General features: G+C 42.6%; 1 long non-coding RNA gene across 1 annotated transcript; it reads right to left on the reverse strand.

Moving 5' to 3' along the window:
* Positions 1-270: 270 nt before the first annotated feature.
* On the reverse strand, positions 271-13,370 carry LOC142776599 (uncharacterized). The gene is made up of 3 exons (XR_012887660.1): positions 11,994-13,370; positions 3,159-11,456; positions 271-2,909 (listed from the first exon to the last, which is right to left on the reverse strand). It is a non-coding gene; the product is annotated as an uncharacterized LOC142776599 (long non-coding RNA).
* Positions 13,371-21,403: the final 8,033 nt, after the last annotated feature.

Consider the following 21,403-nt stretch of genomic DNA (forward strand, 5'->3'; position numbering starts at 1 on the left):
CAGTACTAGAGACTTTTAAATCATTAATCCCAGCAAACATTCGTCTAGTGCGAATGATTTGGGTGCCAGGCCATCGTAGTATATTTATAAACGAGATGGCTGACAAACTTGCGCGAACATTTCTTGATCTTCCGATTGTGCCAATCATGCCTCCTACAGCTTATGTAACAGCAGCGAGGTTTAGAAAACTTTCCCTTCTTGAAGACTCATCAAAAATCATGATACCGAATCCAGATTTCTCGCACCTGCACTTCACATGGAATAATAAATGGTGTCCCACGCGTAAATTGGAAGTCTTGATAACAAAATTACGTTGCCGTGTACCACCTCTTGATTTCTACTTAAACAGGTCTGGTCTGGTGCCATCCCCTCTGTGCTCAAGCTGTAACGAACCTGAACTTATCGACAATTTTCCTATCACATGTCACCGATTCAAAAATAAAAAAAAAACTGCTTCAAAATTTTATTCAGAAAATTAGGAATATCACTTAATACTCCCAATATTTTGTCTTTTGGGGCCACTTCATTGGGACAGAGCGACAGAACATCTGCGGGGCTCTGTGCGAATTCATATATAGCACAAGAAGATTACCTTGCTGAGGAAGCGATCAGCTCTCGAATTTTACTAGCCACACTACCACTTAATATTTAGCTGATACACTGCAATGATTCAACTTTCAGGAGAATTTCATATAACGATTCCACCTCAGATATTCAATAAATTCTATTATTTCGCCCCCCCCCCCCTTTTTTCTTTTTTTTCTGACATTGCGCCAAATTATTTTGTGAGTCAAAACACAGTAATCATTCTCCCCTAATCTAGAAAATCTATCGGTATTGACTTGCATTAACCACCGGCTTCTTGGCCAATCACCCTCAGTGAGTGAGAGCCACAAAAGAAAGGAACAAGCAAGCAAGCTCATGCCTGCTGTGTGCCGAACGAACGTTTCGCCTGCGGTGGACGCTTTTCTTGTCTGTCTGAGTTATTAAACTTTTGTTTTTGCTCCCTCTCTACCTGCGAAAGAACCTTTATTCTACATTTTAATTCGCCGAAACACGAGACTCTGCGATCTAAATGACGCAATGCAAGGACTTCACGCACAACAAAGATTTTTATGCCGATATGCGTAATGAACATCTAAATATGTCTTTATTATATACACGTTATCTCTACACACTTCGAAATTACCGGACGACTGGTGCAATGCTGCAGCAGTCCCTATACACAAATCAGGCTCAAAGCTACAAATAAGAAACCACCGCCCAGTGTCGCTTATGATCTCATGCTGTAAAATATAAGAGTATATAACTTTCAAAGCCATAATAACTCACCTAGAAACAAATGAGCTCCTTTACCAACATCAACATGGCTTCAGATTAGGTCTCTCAGCTACAACCCAATTAGCTGAATTAACTCACGACATAGCCAATGCAATTAACGAGAACAGTCACTTAGATGCCATTTTTTAGACTTTTCTAAAGTGTTCGATGTTGTTTCACACAAAGATTTAATAAAAAAGTATCGGTCTTTGAGATTGATGATAAAATAGTAGCGTAGATTAACAGTTTTTGAACCAAACGAAAACAGAGAGTTACAATCGACAACCATCTATCGCAACCGCTTGATGTTTACTCTGGAGTACCTCAGGGATCGGTACTTGCCCCAATTTTGTTTTTAATGTTTATTAACGACATTCAATTTTCTGTTAATAATCCTGTTCAAATATGACTATTCGTAGACGACTGTGCCATGTACACAGTCGTACACAACTCCAATGATCAAGTTAACCTGAACAGGTCATTGCAAATGATCTATTCCAGGTGTGATACTTAGGGAATAATATTAAACAGAACCAAAACTCACTTCATTTCATTCACAGATAGGACCAACCCCCTTAACATTACATATACTAAAGGAAACACAACTATGGACAAAAGCGACCAAGTAAAATACTTGGGCGTTACATTCTGATCAAACCTCAACTGAGAACCACATGTTTTAACCATATTTCGTAAAGCGGAGAGGATGATATCCTTCCTGAGAAGAAAATAGCGCTCGGCACCATCACACCTTAAACTTGATGCAAACAAAACACTAATTATACCATGTTTAGAGTACGCCGGTCTCATCTAGAGTCTACATTAAAAGCACGTCATTGCCCCGCTGCGGTGGTCTAGTGGCTAAGGTACTCGGCTGCTGACCCGCAGGTCGAGAGTTCAAATCCCGGCTGCGGCGGCTGTCTTTCCGATGGAGGCGGAAATGTTGTAGGCCCGTGTGCTCAGATTTGGGTGCACGTTAAAGAACCCCAGGTGGTCGAAATTTCCGGAGCCCTCCACTACGGCGTCTCTCATAATCATATGATGGTTTTGGGACGTTAAACCCCACATATCAATTTAAAAAAAAATCACGTCATTGTTAAAATAGAAACAATACAAAAATTGCCAGTCAGATTTGTATATTCGGACTTCTCGAGGCAATCCAGTTCTGCAGGCTTGCTCGCAAGGGCAAACTTAAAGCCTCTTTCGCAACGCGGAATTATCTCACGACTAAAATTTTTTTACCAATTGTATCATGGTCAATTCCGCATATCGCGATCTCATAGCCGGCTAGACCCGCCCAAACACTCACCGTGACTGAACCATTCTAAAACGATCCACGAACCTTTCAGTCGTCCTAATGCTCACAAACATTGCCTTTTTCTCTCAACTATTTACCATAGGAATAGACTAGACAACAATATTGTGTGCTGTAACACTATTCAATCATTTATGAACCTAATACAGTGTGTCCATTTTGAATTATGAGCGGTTTGACATTATACCTTCTTTCTTGTTCTTCCGGTATGCATTTTCTTTCGATGTTTAGTATGTATCTTCTTGTCTCCACTCCTGCATGGGCCGTGAAATGCCTGCAGTTTGTCAAAAAAATGCATCAAAGGTAATCGAACGACGCAGTGAGCTATGCACGCGCGCTCAAAAAAGAAAGCATGGCAGCTGATCGAATCCAACAGTTCGCCTTTTTTTTAAATAAATGTATGTAAGGAGAGGTTGGTGCCAATGCGTGGCGCCGGCTACTCCTCTTTTCTTGCACAAAATTCAACATTGCACATTTTGTAGTAAACACAAGGCTGTACATATGTACATAGTACAACACTTACACAATGAGTTCACGTTTTTTCCAAACTGAGTGTCCACACCACACAGACATGGGTCCACACTGCATAGAACTGTGTCCGCACCTCACTGAGTTTGTAAAGAAACAAAAAAACACACAAATAGTCACGCCAATTTAAGTGTTCACACAAAACGTGAAAGTTCAATAAAATCTCTAAGGTGATCTTGTCGCTTAAATACTGACATGTTTTCAGTAAGGTTTTTCCAAAAATATCGTTGTGAAACACGAAAATACTGTTTTGAAACATACCGCGGTTAACATTTGTTTTTTGTTTAGTACTTTTCAGCTATTTCGGATTCCTCCAGAAAGTGAACGACTGCACGCGCTGCAGTGGCTTGTAGCTTTCCTTTTGGCGATGGACCCAAGATTTTTGCAATTGATGGAGGTCGCTTATCTAAAGATTTGAGTTTTTGAAAATGGTTCTTTTGGGGTACGTTATGATTTTTACAATGCAGAAGAATGTGCTCCACGTCTTCTTAAGCTTCTCCACATGAGCAGGTAGGACTGCGAGCTTCCCTTATTCTATAAAGGAAAGCCTTTGTGTAGGCTGTACCAAGTCTAAGCCTATGGATGACTGTTTCTACCGATCGGCCAACCTCTAACGGAATATTCAATTCTATACCGGGATCAATGTTATACAACAGAGAGTTTAGCGCACCATTTTCGAACCGGGTTTCCATAGACAGTTGACAGATCAACTTATTTATTAGACACCGTGCATCACTCATCGAAAGAGGTAGCAGTGATATATTATTTTCTTGATGTGCTGCACTTGCAATGTGATCAGCTATGACGTTTCTTGTGACTCCACAGTGGCTTGGCACCTACTGGAACATTATCGTGCGGTTTAAATCTTTTGCTATAGCGTACGTCCTCTGTATTTTATATGCGAGCTCACTAGCTTTGTTTCCCAAGCTCATTCCTTTAAAAGAAACTAATGAGGACTGTGAGTCACTGATAACTACCCATCGAAGTGGACCTGGCTGTAAACATATGAAGCGTAAAGCACAGAGTATTGCATAGAGTTCTGCCGTTGTGAATGTTGTGAAATGGCTGAGTTTAAACGCTTTTCTCGCTTGGTATGCAGGTACAAAAAATGCTGACGTAGAGCTTTGATTCAGACATGATCCATCGGTGTACACGTGAATATAGCCTTCATATTTAGTATAAAGGTGTGTTAAAGTTAATTGTTTTATTACGATTATGGACAAATTGTTCTTACAATTTATTCCCGGAATCGAAGTTGTAATATTTGAGTCGCCATAGTCGGTGGGATGCACATGGAGGCCAGTATTCATGCATAGGCAGTAAACTCTTGAATTCCACTATATTTTTATGTATTCTTGCAGCTGATCTATCCTGAATAGCTTGGTAAAGGGGATGATTAGCGTGTTGAGTTGTCAACCGAAGATAATGCCGGCAAGTTTCCGTAAATCTCATAGCATGGAAAGTCGGTTGACGAGACTCCGCATTTACTGAAGCACTGGCAGACGCTCGAGGTACACCAAGACATATACGAAGGCTTCTGGCCAACAATCTTTGAATCCTCTCCTCTAAGTTACGTGATATCTCATCTATAACCGGGGCAGAGTCGGCTATTCTTTGCGAACTATTGCTGAATGTACATGCAATAAAGAAGAACACGAACTACCCCATCTCACTCCGGTCAGTCGACGTAATATATTGATTAGAGAGTTGACTTTGTCCTCTAATGATTTATCTGTGGTGCCCAAGACACACGTCTGTCTAAAATAACCCCTAAAAATTTGTGCTGCCACACAAGTTGTAAGCGCTGAGAGTCTATCTGGGGCCGAATTCACAAAGCTTTCTCTTTGGCTGCGCATTTTCAAAGCCCAAAATTCTCTTATCAGGAGGGAATACTATAGCGTGGGTATGAATTTAACTTATTCGGCACTTAAAAGGGCAAGGAGGACACACGATAGCTGATGAAACGACAAGGAAAGAAAGAAGTGTGTGCCGATAATTTCAAGGTAGCACGCAAAGTGTCTAGCATCGAGAGTATACGATGATAGCCAATGATTTGCTGCATCTAAGTTTCAGTTCCGCGAGCGTCTGCTACAGCGCTGAAGGGATGCCGCGTACGTTGTAATAGGCGTTTTGGTGGGCTGTGCAAAGCCAAGCACTCGCCTTTAATCAACGACTGTCGCTAAAAAAAATAATTGCTTGATGGCCTTAAGCCACCGAGCAATCCATGCACTATCTCGCCAAGTACAAGTAAACAACACTCCAGGTCCATCACATAAATGAATCCACACATAAATCGATGCATGCAAAGTTTTAAAATGTGCCTCGAATGCCTTCCCCTATCTAACGCGACCAGTTACATTACATTTCATTGAAGCTGCGCTGCTACCTAACTTATTCGGTGCAATCTAGCACGGTATAGTGGTGAACGTAAGGGTGTTTTGTACCATTAGTCAAAGGTAGCCTTTGTTACAATATTCTTATTACAAGACACGTGAGTGACTTTGGTACCTGCAGACGAATTGTGCGGAAATAGATAGCAGCAGTTATCAAATGAAATTGTGAGCATGATTTCGCTGGTTCCATGCACCGCAGCATGTTTATAAAGTCGGAATGCGAGAACGTGCATACGCTTACGCTTAGGTATATGTCTACGTAAAATGAGGGAGACTCGTCGGGAGGTGTCTCAGTGCTAATGCTTTCCACAAAACACGGTGCAAATATTTCGTCCAGCGTTGTTTGAGTGCCCAAACAAAGCAAGGGACGTGTATACGAGTCTTGAGGTCAAGAGACGTTATCACACGTGCGAAAAAGATGAAAAGAGAGAGAGAGAGAGAGACTCTCGTTTAGGCTTCGCGAAAGCTTGAAATTTATAGATAATAAAGACAATTTTCTGGCCCAGCAGACGTCAGGGAAAGTCTCCGCAAAGCAGCGTCAGATGATCGGAGAGCATAAAAAAGTGGAGTACGCGTTATATGAGAGGGACAGCCACTCAGAAAGCGAGATGAAGTGTGACTGTCCTTAGATGTGAGAATCAATGCTAATTAGGAGAGTTGAGTTAATGAGCCAAAACTTTCCTAAATAACGATAATGGAAGCAAACTGAGCATTCATCTAGTGAAAGTGACACTAGTGACAGTGAACTCATAATAGTTGATTAGCGTTGTCACAGGCCGATATATATTTTTATTTCCTTATTTATATTTGGCAAACTATGAGAAGGTAGCCTACGTTAAAGCCGGCTATCCCAACGTCATGATAGTAATGTACAAGAATAAATAGCGCACGGTTATACATTCACACGTGGCGGTTTCTATCTTCTAGTAACCTTGGGCAAACGCATTCTAACTATTTTTTCTATTTTTGACAAAGTTTCACCGGACGTTTTTGCATTTGGCTTCATTCGAAGGAATGACGATATATCAGCAATAAAGTGAATGCAAGCACTGCTGCAGTGGACGAGCGGTTACAGCGCTCAACTACAATCTAGGAGGTACTTGGTTCGATTCGCAGAATCACTGAGCACTTTTTTTTTTCAAGAGGTTGCCCGGCCTGACATTATGCGTGGTGGCGGGTACTAATTTTTTGAGAAGTAGGCTTTCGCACTTGCTTCTTTCACTCCCCTTTTGTTCCAAAAGCGCTGTACTGTGCTCCTTTAAAAATTAAACAATTCAAGGTTCATAATTTTCTCCTCCATCTTCTCTTATCGCAAAAGTGTCCAGTACTGAAATACCAATAACATACTTGGTATATCACTTTTCACGTGTTTGGATATTCGACCAGCAATCAGTCTTCACGGTGTTTTGAAGAAAATCTACACATGCAGTGAGCTAACTGCTTGCAGCCAAGCTGCCTGCCTTTGTAGGGACACGCTTTCGTGCTAACTTGGTGGGCATCATCACATGCAGCAAGACCAAAGAGCACGGACAGTTAGAGCCGACGCAAACAGAGTGATTAGTTTGTGTCTTCTCTCCCGCTATTTGTCATGCTGCATGCTTCAGTGTAATGTCGCTGTCAATGGTTAAAATGAACTATAGCAGTTAATCGAGTTCTGCTAAGAGGGTCCCCTATTGTCCAGAATGGAACACAACCATGGCAATTTGATTTGTGTGATAAAGAGATACCCTGCTTTTGGTTACTAGAATAAATTTCCAAATGCTGAAGTTTATTTTTTATTAACAACAGTTTCAGTGCAGATGAAAGGTGCATGGACAAAACTCGTGTATTCAGCTTGACTATGTTTGTGACCTTAATTGTCATTGCGAGCCGGTATCACAGTATGCATAAATATCACACACATATACAACCACGGGTGATAGCTTGCTTATTCTGATTAAAATTGAAAGGTTGAAATCGACATATTTAACCAACGCAATGTGAACGAGATATGCCATGTAGAGTAGCTATGCTCTAAACTAATCTTCGCAGGTTCGTTCCATTTTACCCAATTTCTCGCCCATGACTGTAGGTTGGTAAATGAAACAACTTTTTTAACACACATATTCTGTGTAAGGTTACATTTATTTTTATGCAGTACAAAACAAATTGAAATGTATAATGGCTCAAAAGAGAAATAACTAGAAACAAATTCAGCCAAATCATTACCAAACTTACTCACCAATGATAAACGGATTCTCATTTAAAAGATACATACATACATACATACATACATACATACATACATACATACATACATACATACATACATACATACATACATACATACATACATACATACATACATACATATACGCACACACACGTATACATATGTACACCCATACATACATACATACACTCAGGTGTAAATAATAAAATGAATGGCTATAAAACAACAATTCTAATACACTCATTTTGAATATACTACAGAAAGTAACTTACGAGAGAAATCCACCGGCACTGTTATGTCTGAACACGGTGTTTCTCGAACCATCTCGCAAAAGCTTGATGCATAGTTTTCCGCTGCTGCCCAGTGATAAGGAGTTTTTATAAAAAACGCAGCAATAAAGCCCTTGACAATGTCATGCTAAAGAAAAGGGCTGTGTATCAATATTTTGTACATGTCTGCAATATCACTCTGTTTATTTGCATAGCTTGGCTCATTCACAACCCACTAACAAAGCATGTTAGGACACTTGGGCTGAAAGTTGGCACAGCGCGAGTAAATTATAGACAATACATGAATAATACAATTATAAGCTACTAAGCTCCTTTGTGCAAACAGTGCTTATATTGACAGCTATAGGTACCATTTCGTTTCTCCGAAACACTTCTCAAAAGTAGAATCAACTTTATTTAGCTAAAAGTTTCTATTCTAGCGCGTCGTGGTGACTCAACGGTGGAAGTGACTCTTTCGGCCAAGAAAACAAAGACCAATTATTTTTCTAGTTCGTGAATTCACCCCATGCTAACATTGAGGCAGCTGGTAGGAGTGCTTTTGGAGAGAGGGAACCACCACATTCCCACCAGTTGTGGCCTAGGGTAGCTACTTCACTTGGACAAAAATGATGAAAAACAATCCTCAAGAAGACTTCAAAGTTTGCACACCAACACAGTTCCCATACAGCTGTCTATTAGTCTGCTTGAAAAATATTGAGTTTACTGGTGGGCAAAGACTGTACACTATATGAGGTGATGCTCCAGTGCACTGCATGTATGTCTTGCTGCTGGCCTACACTGCGATGTTGCTCAGCACATATGTGTAAAATAACAACTAATACTATGTCACTGCAAAGTAATTATGTGTCATTTGCAAGAAACAGGCACCACAATAAAAGAACATAACAACATTTGCCTTTACAACGTTCAAAAACTGTAAATAAATTTCCACAGAGTTTTCACAGTTCATCTGAGGATAGTAATATTGGTTGTAAACACATTCTTACTTCCACTAACAAACTATTTTAAAATGCCAGATTCAATATTAGAGTATACCAGCACTTTTGTAGGGCTAAACAATTGTACAGGCATCTAGAAAAACACAAGTGAATGCATGCTATAGCTACATATAAAAATAAACACTTTTATTTCTAGTCTGAGTAGAGCTGCATAGATGATAAGTCACTTGCATTACATTATGAACAAACCTATCCGAGCAAAGTATACGTTTAAAAAGTTACACTTACACAGTAGATAAGTAGACTGTTGAAGGACGGACAGGCAGTGGGATAATACCCAAGCACCAGAATCTACTGTAAAGATATACTAGGAGCAGTGATGATCCTCTTCCTTCCAAATAAAATAATCCACATAGATTCACTTCCCAGAGCTTTTACACTCATGGCATCATTGGTGCTATACAAATGAGTGTACACTGAAGGATCACATTGACTAAGTACATAATTACTGCATCCATGGCTTTACTTCCTGTACTACAAAGAATGCAAACACAGTTACCATTGGCGACCATGGATGCTGTGATTTCTGGCATGCAAATGTAGAGGCACGCAGGCACTTAACACACATGTTAAAAACTTCAGCTCAAAAATTTTTGCCCACTAACACTACAGCAGCCTTTAAATTAGGGTCATAGTTTGGTATCTTGCAGGCAAAATTTAAATAATTTCGAATGCAAGCAAAGGAACTGCTGAATAATGCACTGCTAAGAAGTTAAGCAGCAGCTGCTCCTGACATCACAATGTGCTCTTTCTGCTGTTGTAAACTTTGAGCAGAACAGTCACTGGCAGTCCCTTTATACTTGTTAGTCTTCTGTGTTCTGTTCTTGATACACTGTACATGACCGTGGAGCACTGAACCCCTTGTTACTTCTGGAACTTAGAAAAATACAGATCATTGTTACAACCATGCTACATGCAAGAGTGTATAGTTGTCAATTATGTGCTCATATTTACATTATTGTATTTTCCGAAGCCAATGACAAGCCTCAACACACACACACACACAAACAGTGAAGGCTGAAAATATATTTAATATGATACAAGAGCAAAACCACAATGTTATAGATGAAGGCATGAAACTTCTGACAGGCATAAAAAGCCAATAGAGTTTCTTTTATTTCGACTTTACACTAGGTGCGAGAAGCAGGCCACAAATAAGTTCACTGAGAAACACAAGTTAGACTGCATTACAACACAACAGTCAATGTTGATAACTTTAAGGCTGTCTAACATAGCCAGCTCACCATACCGCATATAGGAGCAAATGGGCAGTCTAGAAGACACAAAGAACTTGTGGATTATGAGTGTGATTGTTACTGACATCTATTATTCTAAATGAAGAAAACCTTTCAAAAATGCACTTCATCAGGGGAAATAATCATACGCAACAAACACAACGGGCTCCTACAGGTGTCACCAACACTCACCATTATTGTTGATACCAGTGTCTTGCAGGATGGATATGCTGTGTCCTGCAAGAACACCAAAGGAGCGCTCCATGACTTGGATTGCATGTGTGCTAGCTGCATCGCTCTGCTGCTGAAATAGGCTAGCCACAGACTGAGAAATGAGAAGCCATGGCTTTGAAACACACTGAACGTCACCTTCAGAGATCAACAATGCATACTTAGGTCAGGTACAATTTGTAAAAAAATATATATCACTATGCAATCATGGTGAACATGTTCGGCTGAAACACAAGCAACAGCACTGAGAGAGAAAAAGCTACATTAGGTAAAAGATGCAGTTACTGGCCCTATGTCATCTGAGGCTGCTTCAATAGGTCTTTCTCCCTGCAAGTTGTGAACAGCCAGGCAATTTTCACCCACTTGCTATTTCCTTCCAGAGCACTTGATCCACAGAGGGAGTCACAAGCTCGATAGCTCAATAAGGAATCAAAGTATTTGTGCTAGTTTCCAAGCACAAGCTTTTGAGTCTCAGATTATTGGAGTTTCATTCATAAGCTGCAGGCTTTCAGCTTTCAACATTCTCAGTTATCTTGCAATTTAGTTCTATAAATGTTGAATAAGAATTAGGTGTAAGAATATTACAGGTATCCACTGAAAGCAACCATGCTTGGGTTTTCAATTTGTGCACAGTAAGTGGTGTTCATGTAATCGTATGTATTAAAGAAAAAATAAACTTGCAGCCAGCCATTAGGCAGTTTTGTGCCCTCAAAGCTCCCAAGCAGATTGCAGGCCTTCCAGATGAGGCTGCCATGCATGCTTCTACGCCACATCCGCTGAATGATAACAGTCCCAGCAGTGACATAGGCTTGCACAGTTAGGGAGAACGTGTCCTTCCTATTTTTGTACAGGTGCTCCAAGTAGTGATGAGGATTGATGTGCCAGAACATGCAACCGATGCATCACAGGACCTCAACGAACCAATCTCTGCGATCTGTGAAGAGCCAAGAAAAACGAGATATTTAAAAACAATCATTAAAAGCACTCACCATTAATACTTATTTGAGGAAGCTATCACTTCGTTAAGCTGACCAAAATCTGCTATAATCACTTTGAAATAAACTGAAGCCTCATGTAAAATTTACGTACCGCAATATATATGTCCTACTGAAGTATAGTACTACCACAGTGGTAATCATCTATAGAAGTAATTTTCCAAAATAACGTAACTTTTTTAAGTGCAACCTGGCTCCTGAAAAATAAATTTACATTAACTTTCCAACTATCAAACGTGATCAATCGACAGGACCAACCTCATAATCAAACAAGAGCTCACTTTTATCAAATCCCAAAAAACTTTTTATGTATTTGCTCCATAATATATGTATGTATATAAGAGTAGTAGTGAAGTTTTCATGCTTCAACTTACCATAGAGAAACATTACATCTGATGGGCTTAAACACTTGCACACGTTATGGAACTGCGTGAATTATAGTACCGGTGAAATTTAGTTCTGCAAGGTGAACTCACCGATGGCAGCATTTAGTAGCCGTCGGTGTCATGAGGAACCAAGTACGGCCAACAGGCAAAGGCTATCTGCAGACTGGAAGCTGCCAATGACAGCAATGAAGGGCTGGCCAGGCGTGTACGTCCATTGATAAAGTGTAAGAACTGGCCATCACCGGCTGTTGTCAAGGCTTTAGTGCCGTGCAAAACGATGGCCAGGCGAACTCAGAAACCTGTTGTTAGGCGATATTGGCCTACAACTATATCCAAAGCAAGGCACCGGTGAAATCTTTGCTTTTTCTGGGGGCCGGAGGGAAGCTTGACGTTCACGGGCTCTCGCTGCCACATAGAACTCTCAATTTGTTACCGAAAAACAGTCTAGGCGCGCTTCCAAAGTAACACGATCCACAACAGAAAGAAGCATCTCGCAGTTTTGGTTTGTCACGTCACAGTGCTAGGACTATGGTTATCACAAAAAGGAGAAGTGACGACTTAACAAACAAAAGCGCCAAGCTGCCCCACCACGACTTCGCAGGGCAAAACAGTTATCAACGCTGTTTTTCAATTTTCGGTCACACGAGCACAGCTTGTTCACAAGTCTTGGAACGTCAACACAGCACCACTGTTCACAAAGAACATCGTTTCACTCCCGAACAGTACATTGCTCTCAAGTAAATAGAAGCGTACGGGCTAACTAGTGGCGAAGCAAGTCGAGCGCGTAGTTCATACGTTTCCGTACGTACTTGGGGTCATTCAAGTAACGTGTCAAAACGCTGTCAATCCGAAATGTCGCACAGCACCAAACTGAGAGACTGGAAAGTCAAGCGAACGAACTGTTACCGCCACACAAACACACATTGCAGGCTTCTCGAGTGCTAGTTGCCGTCGATACATCGACGCCAATCCCCGCTTGACAACCACACCGACGCACAGGCTTCGCTGCGCTTCACCGTACACCATTGCACTGCCACAGCTTTCCGCACTGCTTACACGCACCGAAAGAGCTGCTGTAATCACAACACATCCGGTCAAACGCTGAAGTAACTCGTGCGAGAAGCGTTTGCTGAAAGTCGCACCGACCGATATGCTGTTTACGACGCCATGTTGTTTTCGACAACTGCGCAGCACCTAAGATGATAAGAGAGCTCTTAGAAAGTACTTGCACTATTTTCACGGCGTGACAAAATTTTCTCTTATGTGCGAGGGGGGTGATATGACGAACAGGACAGGCGTGCCAGATGAAAGAAGTGTTTTGGCAACGTCACGGAGTGAGCTGATGTAGAGGGTATTGCTTCACAACCAATCACAAGCTGTGTCTGTCGGCCAAGCGGTCGTCTGCTCGCGTTTGTCGTCTGCTTCGATCAGAGCATGCGACAGGGGATTCGCCTTCGCAACGCTATTATTCTCAGTTCAAGTGGTCGCTACGTCGCACAAAATACATGTCAGTGGCTCGCTGTACCTTTTAATGATGTTCGTGCGCCAAGTTAAATGGCTGGTAATTGACGCAGGGATGAATTAAGCCAAGGTTTGCTCCAGAATCGTGAGGGTTTGCATATTCTCGGTGTCATACAAAGTTACTAGGGTCATTTCATTCCGATTGCTTGCCGTAATATCACGGTCCATATCGGTGTCTGAACAGTGAAGGCGAAGATGCATGATTTGTTTGTAGTTCCATGCGTAATCACGCGCACCCCTAATACGCTTTGGTTTACAAAGTATGCTTTGTTCCAGATCGTCGCAAAGTGTATCGACAGCTGTATTTCAGAGATCGCAACCATTGAACAGTTAGAGCCAATGAATGTACACTAGAGCACAAACTTTAGGAATCACTCACTGAAAACTTCCTCTCATTTTTATTTCCAATAGGGTGCAAAGATTGTGCTCCCATTAACCTCTTTGATGGTAATTTTCACCAATGAGGCAAGGATCTCGAGTCTCACTTTTAATTGGATGAGATGGGGCGCAACACAACTACATAACAAATAAGGTTGACCCTATGCCATGTCACGTTCGAATGCACCGACCATTCACGTATCACATTGGTTTTCATCCAACCACAAATCTTTACATGCGTAGTTTTAGGCCATTGACGCCCAATAGAATTCTTCAATTACTGCGACTTCGAACTTATTGGACGATGGTGGTTATCAACACCACGCACTGCGTACAAGGGAAACAACACGCGAAGCTCAAAGCGCCGAAAGAAATAAAAACGCTCCAGCAGTCATCAGGCAGCCCTTAATGGGCGTTAACTAACTCTGAACCAGCCAGGGCACCAAAGTATACCGCTGCGGCTGCAGGTTCTAAGTAGCCACATTGTTTCTAAGTGTGATCCAGACCACTCTTAGGATTTTCTCTCAGTCATGCTGTTTTTACGCACAATTTCGCTTCGTGAATCCACTTACGAGCACTTTTCGGTGACGTAAGCAAATATAGCAACTGCATCACCATCGCTGACATGTTCCCGGGCAGTCACAGCGCGCTTTATTTGCAGCGGCCGATGTGACAACTATGGCCTCTTACGACGTTTTTTCGTTTCGTGAATCGACTTACGCTACAAAATTTCTCTTGCGCAAAAATGTTTTTGTAAGTGAGTTTCGTGAATCTGGGCCCTGAATTTTGAATTTTTTAAGGCATTTCCTTGTGAACGGAAGTACAGATGTTTTCTCATAGGAAAGAATCATGCTTCTGCTCTTTAAAAAACCATTGATTATTGTCAGCCCACCTTGAAGTTTTTGCTGAACTGCTTGAATGCTCGTGTCTGACCCCCAAATGCAAAGATCGTGTGCATATACGGAATATTTCAAACTAGTAGGTAAGATATGAGATATTTCAGCCACAACGCCATTAAATAAAGATGGGCTTAGTACGCTACCCTGCGTGACTCCTTGACTAAGTTCATGCTCTTTACTTTTACCGTCGGCCGTGTCAATGAAGATTTTCCTGTCTCTTAAGAATTCTGCAATCTATCTTAGAGCCCTCCCTACTATTCCTAACTGACTTAATCCGTGTAGTACATGAGCGTGGCTGGTTGTGTCAAATGCTCGCTTTATATCTAAAAATACTGCAACGATGATTCTTCCACAGCTCCTCTGATGATCTACATCAAATACAATGTCTAGAATGGCATCCATGGTGCAGCGGCGTTTACGAAAGCCTGCCATATTTTCTGAAAGCACGTTCGTACATTCCACCCACCACTGAAGTCTAGCGTCTATCATATTTTTCATAAGTTTACAAAGACAGCTAGTCAGGCTGACAGGATGCTAAGAATCTAGGGATAAAGGCGTTTTTCCGGATTTGAGAATTAGGACCGCTCTTGCAACTTTTCAGGAGGGTGGAAGGCACTCTGTTGTCCATGCATCATTAAATATCTTAAGGAAAAGTGTATGTGGCCACAGGACCCAGGTTTTTTAATGCTGCATATGTTATCCCATCAGGACCAGCTGCTGTCCTCTGTTGGCACAATGCAAGAGCATTATTTCGTTCTTATGAGATCTTCCGGTATGTATTTTTTTTCGATGCTTAGTATGTATCTTCTTGTCCCTACTCCTACATGGACCGCGAAAAGCCTGCAGTTTGTTAAAGATGCATCAAAGGCAATTGAACGACGCAGTGAGCTATGCACGCGTGTTCGAAAAACAAAGCATGGCAGCTGATCGAATCCAACCAGTTTGCCTTATCAGATCTTTGTGTGTTGTACGAGATGCAAAAGCATGCAACCAAGGCCGGTGGGCGCTCAAGTTTGAGGTGGAAGCACACCTAACCGACGACCAAGTCGCAGAAGATTAGGCCTCTGTAGCAGACTGTGCGGAGAATGCTGCTGCTACGCTGTCGTTGGTGAGTCAATACGTGGAGGAGCTCAAGGCGTCCACGTCCAGGATTCCAAACAGTGCGACCACCAACACAAAGAACGAGGGTATCGCGCTGGCAGGGAGCCGTGGCATTGACGATGAGATGACACACGGGCTCGCCGGCTCTCGTCTCCCTAAACTTGAACTTCACTTTAATGGGAGCACAACGTAGGGGCAGCCTTTCAGGGACATGTGCAGGCACGCTGTTCACTGAAAGCCTAGTCGATCGAATATTGAATGATTCCAATATTTGAAGAGCTCAGTGACTAGACAGCCATCGAAAGCCATCAACGGCATTCAAGCCACGTAGAACTCCTATGAAGACGCCATCACACTTTTACGAAACCAATTTACAGAAGAAAAAGATCATTGAACAACAGTACTTGGCAAACCAGCGAACACTCAAATGGGTAAGGTCATCCAGTGATGTCACTTCGTTGGGCACCTATTGGACACCGTCCACATCAACATCAGAGAACTCAAGGCACTCAGATGCCCGGAGCTCTCGTGTGATGCCATGCTCGTCGAGGTCCTCACCAAAGCAATCTCCAGAGATACCTTCGTAGATTATTTCAAACAACAGAACTGACAGACGAACGTCGAGGCGATTGCATCATTGGAGATGGATCTTCGGGCCCGGCGCTTCTCCATTACGTGCGCGTGGAGGTGGGGGCTCGTGTGAGAATTGCCTTTGTGGACACCGGTGGTCGTAGTGTTTTATATCACCGGCAAGGCACATTTCACAACGTTTCACCTACGGCATCTTGTCTGAGTTGCTACGCAACGACTGAGAAAGGTACCGGCTTTCCTTTGCCTTTTCAGCACACGTTATCGAGTCATGTCTTTCCACATTATCAAATAGAAAGCAAGAACCGCTGGGCAAAAGCTGGCGGATGTTTCAAGTGTACCAGTAAAGGACATCGCTCTAAAGAATGCTGTCGCTATCTGATGTGTTTCAAGTGTAACGGAAGACACACAACGGTTCACTGTGACCCCAAATACGCTCAGAAGCAGCGATCAAACAAATCAAGGACGCCTGGCTTGCATGTCAAAACGAACAAGTTCTCATGTAAGATACTGAGAACATAGTTCCGCTTCAGACATTCCTAGCCTGGTTGATAAACCAACCTGAGTTCAGCTTTAGTAAAGGTGTCTTTGACAATGGAAGCCAACAGGCATTCATTAGCTAAAATATCGTCGTGAAACTAAGATTACCCACAGTTTGCTCCATCGAAATGGATGTCAAGGCATTCGGAGGAGCGAGCAGATCCCTCAGAAATCAAATAAACATTGTGAAAGCGATTTTCACGAATCAATTTGACCATACCAAGCATAATGTCGAAGCTATACAAGTACCATTCATCAGTGAGAAGCTGATGGAACTTCCCCCCACGAACCAATTAGTGGAGCAGCTTCTACATAAAACAAAGTTTAATGCAGACATGACTACAATTCTTTTATTAAAAGCAGGGACTGGTATGAACTTGCTTGTGGGGGCGGACCAGTTTTACAAATTTATCCTTAATGAAGTTGGTACGCATGAGCACAGTCGATGCTTAGCTGCGTTTACCACAAAGTTTAGGTGGGTGATTCAAGGTTTAATACCATGCAAAAAGCGGAATTCTACAGGTGCTGTTACGCAAATCTGTGTACTTCGCACGAGCTGCATTGACACATGGATCCCGTGATTCTGCAACGACTCTCTTATGTTAATACATTAGTATCTATGATCTGATTATCAGCGAAGACAGCAAGAACGAGGTCAGGTGTTCATCGAACGAGGAAATGCAGCATTATAAGCAGTGAATCAAAATCGCACCGCCTTCAAAGCCACTGAGCTCGACTATAGCAAACGATTGAGACTGAGCAGTTGCTGTGCAACCACTTCACAGTTCAGCACGACACATTGCCGCAAAGCAAGAGCTTAAGCAGCGACACGACAAAGCGATCAGGCAGCACCACTCCGACGGATGACCTGAAAACCATTCTTTAGAACGCCAGGACACATTTATCGACGACAAGCGTATCGTCAGCATACGAACGTGCCTTAAAAAACCTCACCTCACGTGCGGCAAGAAAACCACTGCTACTACCGAACTGATAACTCAGCTCATCTTATGCCTGCTCACCGAGACGTACTCCATGGTACTTCTCGAACTAACATTTTTCAGATGATGGACGCGTTTCTTGTGTGTCTGATTTATTAAACCTTTGCTTTGCTCCACTCCAACAGCGAAGACACCTTTATTCTAGAATCAGTAAAAAAGCATTGGGGCTAACATGAAAACCTGTGGTACAGCCGCTAAAACGAGAACAGCAACACATATATGGTCATTGTACTGTGCATACTCATATAATCTTGAGTGCAACGCGTGAGTGGTTCTTCTCCTATTAGACATTTTATTTTCTGGTCAAGCGTAAGGCAAGAAACGCGATTGAACGCCTTGGAAAAGTCTATGAAAATTAAATCAATCTGTTGTTAGCTGTTAACACACTTGGAAAAATTATGAAGTGAATTATTGTCTATGAGAAACATTTCATACCACTCAGCTTGTCGATCAGTCCTGCGCAACCAAACGGTTGCATTGGCCATGCGGAGATGCAATGTCTGCCACGCAGTCTCCGTATTCATTTTCCTGGGCTGCTCTCTGGCATTTTGTTGAGCCTGTTAGTATCGGGACAAGTGGTATTGTTTGAAAGACAGCCGTGCCCAACGTAAAGAGGCGTCTCACTACTATACCGCTATACTCCGTTTCATATATTAGATTCAACGCTGTTGGAGCTGAGCAAGAAGGTCCGCGAGCAAAACGTACGATTCTGTGCGTCTGGTGGTCGCACGCATGACATCGGATTATTGTCGGTGCACCTTCCCGTTTTTTTGTGCTGCTCTTTGGCGCGACTGCCGAAAAGAAGAAAGCGGGGAGGACACAAAACAACGCGTGTACTGAACGACCCAGTGGTGTCCTCTCTTAGCTGCACCAGTGTTTATAGATACTTTTTTTAAATTTTTTGGACTCCACGCTTCGCCTACGGCAGCAGGCGGCCGGCTGCAGTTCCCGCCGTCATGGCACTGCAGTCGAGCTTTGCGCTAAGCAAACGAAGTTCGTTTGCCACTGAGCTAGGTGCGGTGTCACCGGAGTTCGTCGTTTACGCAATAATTTCTGGCTAAGGAAAAGCTCCACACTAGAACTTCTTGTTTTAGGCATCAGGAATACAACTTCAGGCATTGTTGTGGGATCTGGGTCTGGCCGGGTCCTCAGTAAAAAATAGTTCGCGTAAGCGTGGTGCTAGGGGTGCACTTGTCAATTAAAGTGCTGTTTTGTCACATTTTCTTTTTTTCTCGGGTATTAGAAACAATATTTGGAGCTCAGTTGTATTAGCTAGGTTCCAACAAAGACTCGGTAAAAACTGTGACTCATCTGGTTCCAACTTACTTGTTTAGAAGCTTCATTCATGAATCTTCGACGTGGTGTACAATAACTACGCGTAGTAATAATGACATCCGTGGGCTGTACACCAAAGTAAGTTTAAACCGAGCCTTTGCTGTATAAGGTACGAACCTTGTAATAAATTCCACTGAAACGAAGCTATTTCTATGTTAAGGTGACATAAGCAAGTGCACTTTTTTTAGTCTGAAATGTTTAGATTTCTGGGTGTCCGTCAGTGGATAATATTTCGAATCAATAAAACAAAGAATCCAACTTTTGTGAAAGTAATATCAGTACATTTACACAAAAACACTTACCACGATCACTCAGTAGTTTACAAGTACATTGCGTTCAACTAATATTATTTGAAATGTGTTTGTTGTATGCTTCTCAAGAGATTTCGATCTTCACACAGGTTCCGAAATTATTTGTAACAATTCGGGGTTGCGCGCATCAGTATGAAACAAATCATGAGCCACTCTATTGTGCACTTATACCTATTCCTTGATTTTACTGCTTGGTGCATGTAGGAATGGACACCATCTGCACTTCTGGCGAATATCAAACTAAGTCATTCAGAGTCACTAGGGGCGCAGTATTGAACGATAAATTCAGCTGGAGTATTTGAAAATTGTCTGTTTTCGAGCGGCGGTGGCACAGATTAAGCGTTTCATTCATTCGCTGTTTGCAATCTGCACCTCGTTTTGGACAATTGTTGCCATTCTTATTCAGTGTTCTCGCTAAGATAACACGAGACCTACATGTACCTCTGTCAGCACTACTGCCGTCTGCACAGTTCTTGTGATGAATATTTTTTAGAAACGCTTGTTCTTTCTTCCCTGTGCAGAGGACAGCCGAGACAAGACTAGAAAGAGTGCCCAAATATATGGCTGTCTTTATGTCTTCGAATTACCGCGGGATATACTAAAAGATGACTTTTTCTGCAAGTCTCCACTTGGCGAAACCACGTGGAACCAAATCTAGCGAATGACAGTGCCCTCGATGATGCAGCAGATGTATTCTTATAGTTATGCATTGTAAGAGACAAGTAGCGGGGGTATTTTGGGCTACTCGGGTACCACCGATGTCCAGTTGCGCGGAAGCTCAAATGAAACACCGTTTTCCACTTGCTCAGAAAAACTGAATTCCTTCGAGAGAGCGGATACCTGTTGCCGGGATTCTTCTGGCAAATCGCAGGGCACCAACATTTTGTTGAGGTACACGTGCCATTTTTTGCCGACTTTCGTCTTCAGGCAGTTCGGATATAACTAGCGAATTGCATGAATCCTCAATGTCCATGCACTTCCGTCGATGTCGAGGGCATCTTGAGTTATGACACGCTTATATGTCTTTGAAATGTAGCTTTCTTGAAAATGAACATCGCACATCTTGCGCGTCTTTCTCAAGTTTTTGTGCGCGCGTGGAATTTATCTTTCTTTGTTTAGCAGAAACAACGCATAAGATGACGAAGAGAATAGGATGGCGCGCTGGGGAACCTGGGCACAAAACACACCCTCGTCATGTAGGGAAAGTTCGAGCCTTGGCACAGCAGTACATTGTAAGGCAAAATTACCGAAAAAGGAGTAATAGACCCATTAGGCGCACGCGATGAACGGAGGGACCGTTGAGGAGTGACCACAGAGGGATGAGGGCCACGTGCAAACCACTTAGTCTCCAAAGAGATGAACCGCCCGGGAGATGCGGGACGTGCGCAAAGCATTGTCAAGTGCACTAGCGGTCCTCCTCTCTCCTGGCTACACATAGGCAAAGCGGCTAAGCTCACTATAGTGTACCGGCTCAGTTCAACGGCTCACTGGTTCACCGGGGGTCCGTTTTTTGTGTACTTCCCGCAGGACACCTTAATTGATGACGTCAGCGCTGGTAGCGCTATATAACCCTTCATTTACGACCCTGTCAAAGAGGATTCAGAGTTGCAAAGGGCAGCAAACGCCACGCATATGCTGTGCGTCATAATGCAAAACCAGAACCAGCCACGTCTAATCAACTAGCTCTCTTTCTCACCCGCCGGTTTTAACGTTTCTTGTCGCATGCGCGGGCGCATTCTTTTTTATGAACCGACTCGTGCGTGTTGCAATATGTGCGACGCTTCTTTTTAATGTATCCGCTTCCTCGTGCTACGCCGTCTTTCGCG

The sequence above is a fragment of the Rhipicephalus microplus genome, chromosome X, assembly GCF_043290135.1.
Source record: "Rhipicephalus microplus isolate Deutch F79 chromosome X, USDA_Rmic, whole genome shotgun sequence".
Lineage (NCBI taxonomy): Eukaryota > Metazoa > Arthropoda > Arachnida > Ixodida > Ixodidae > Rhipicephalus > Rhipicephalus microplus.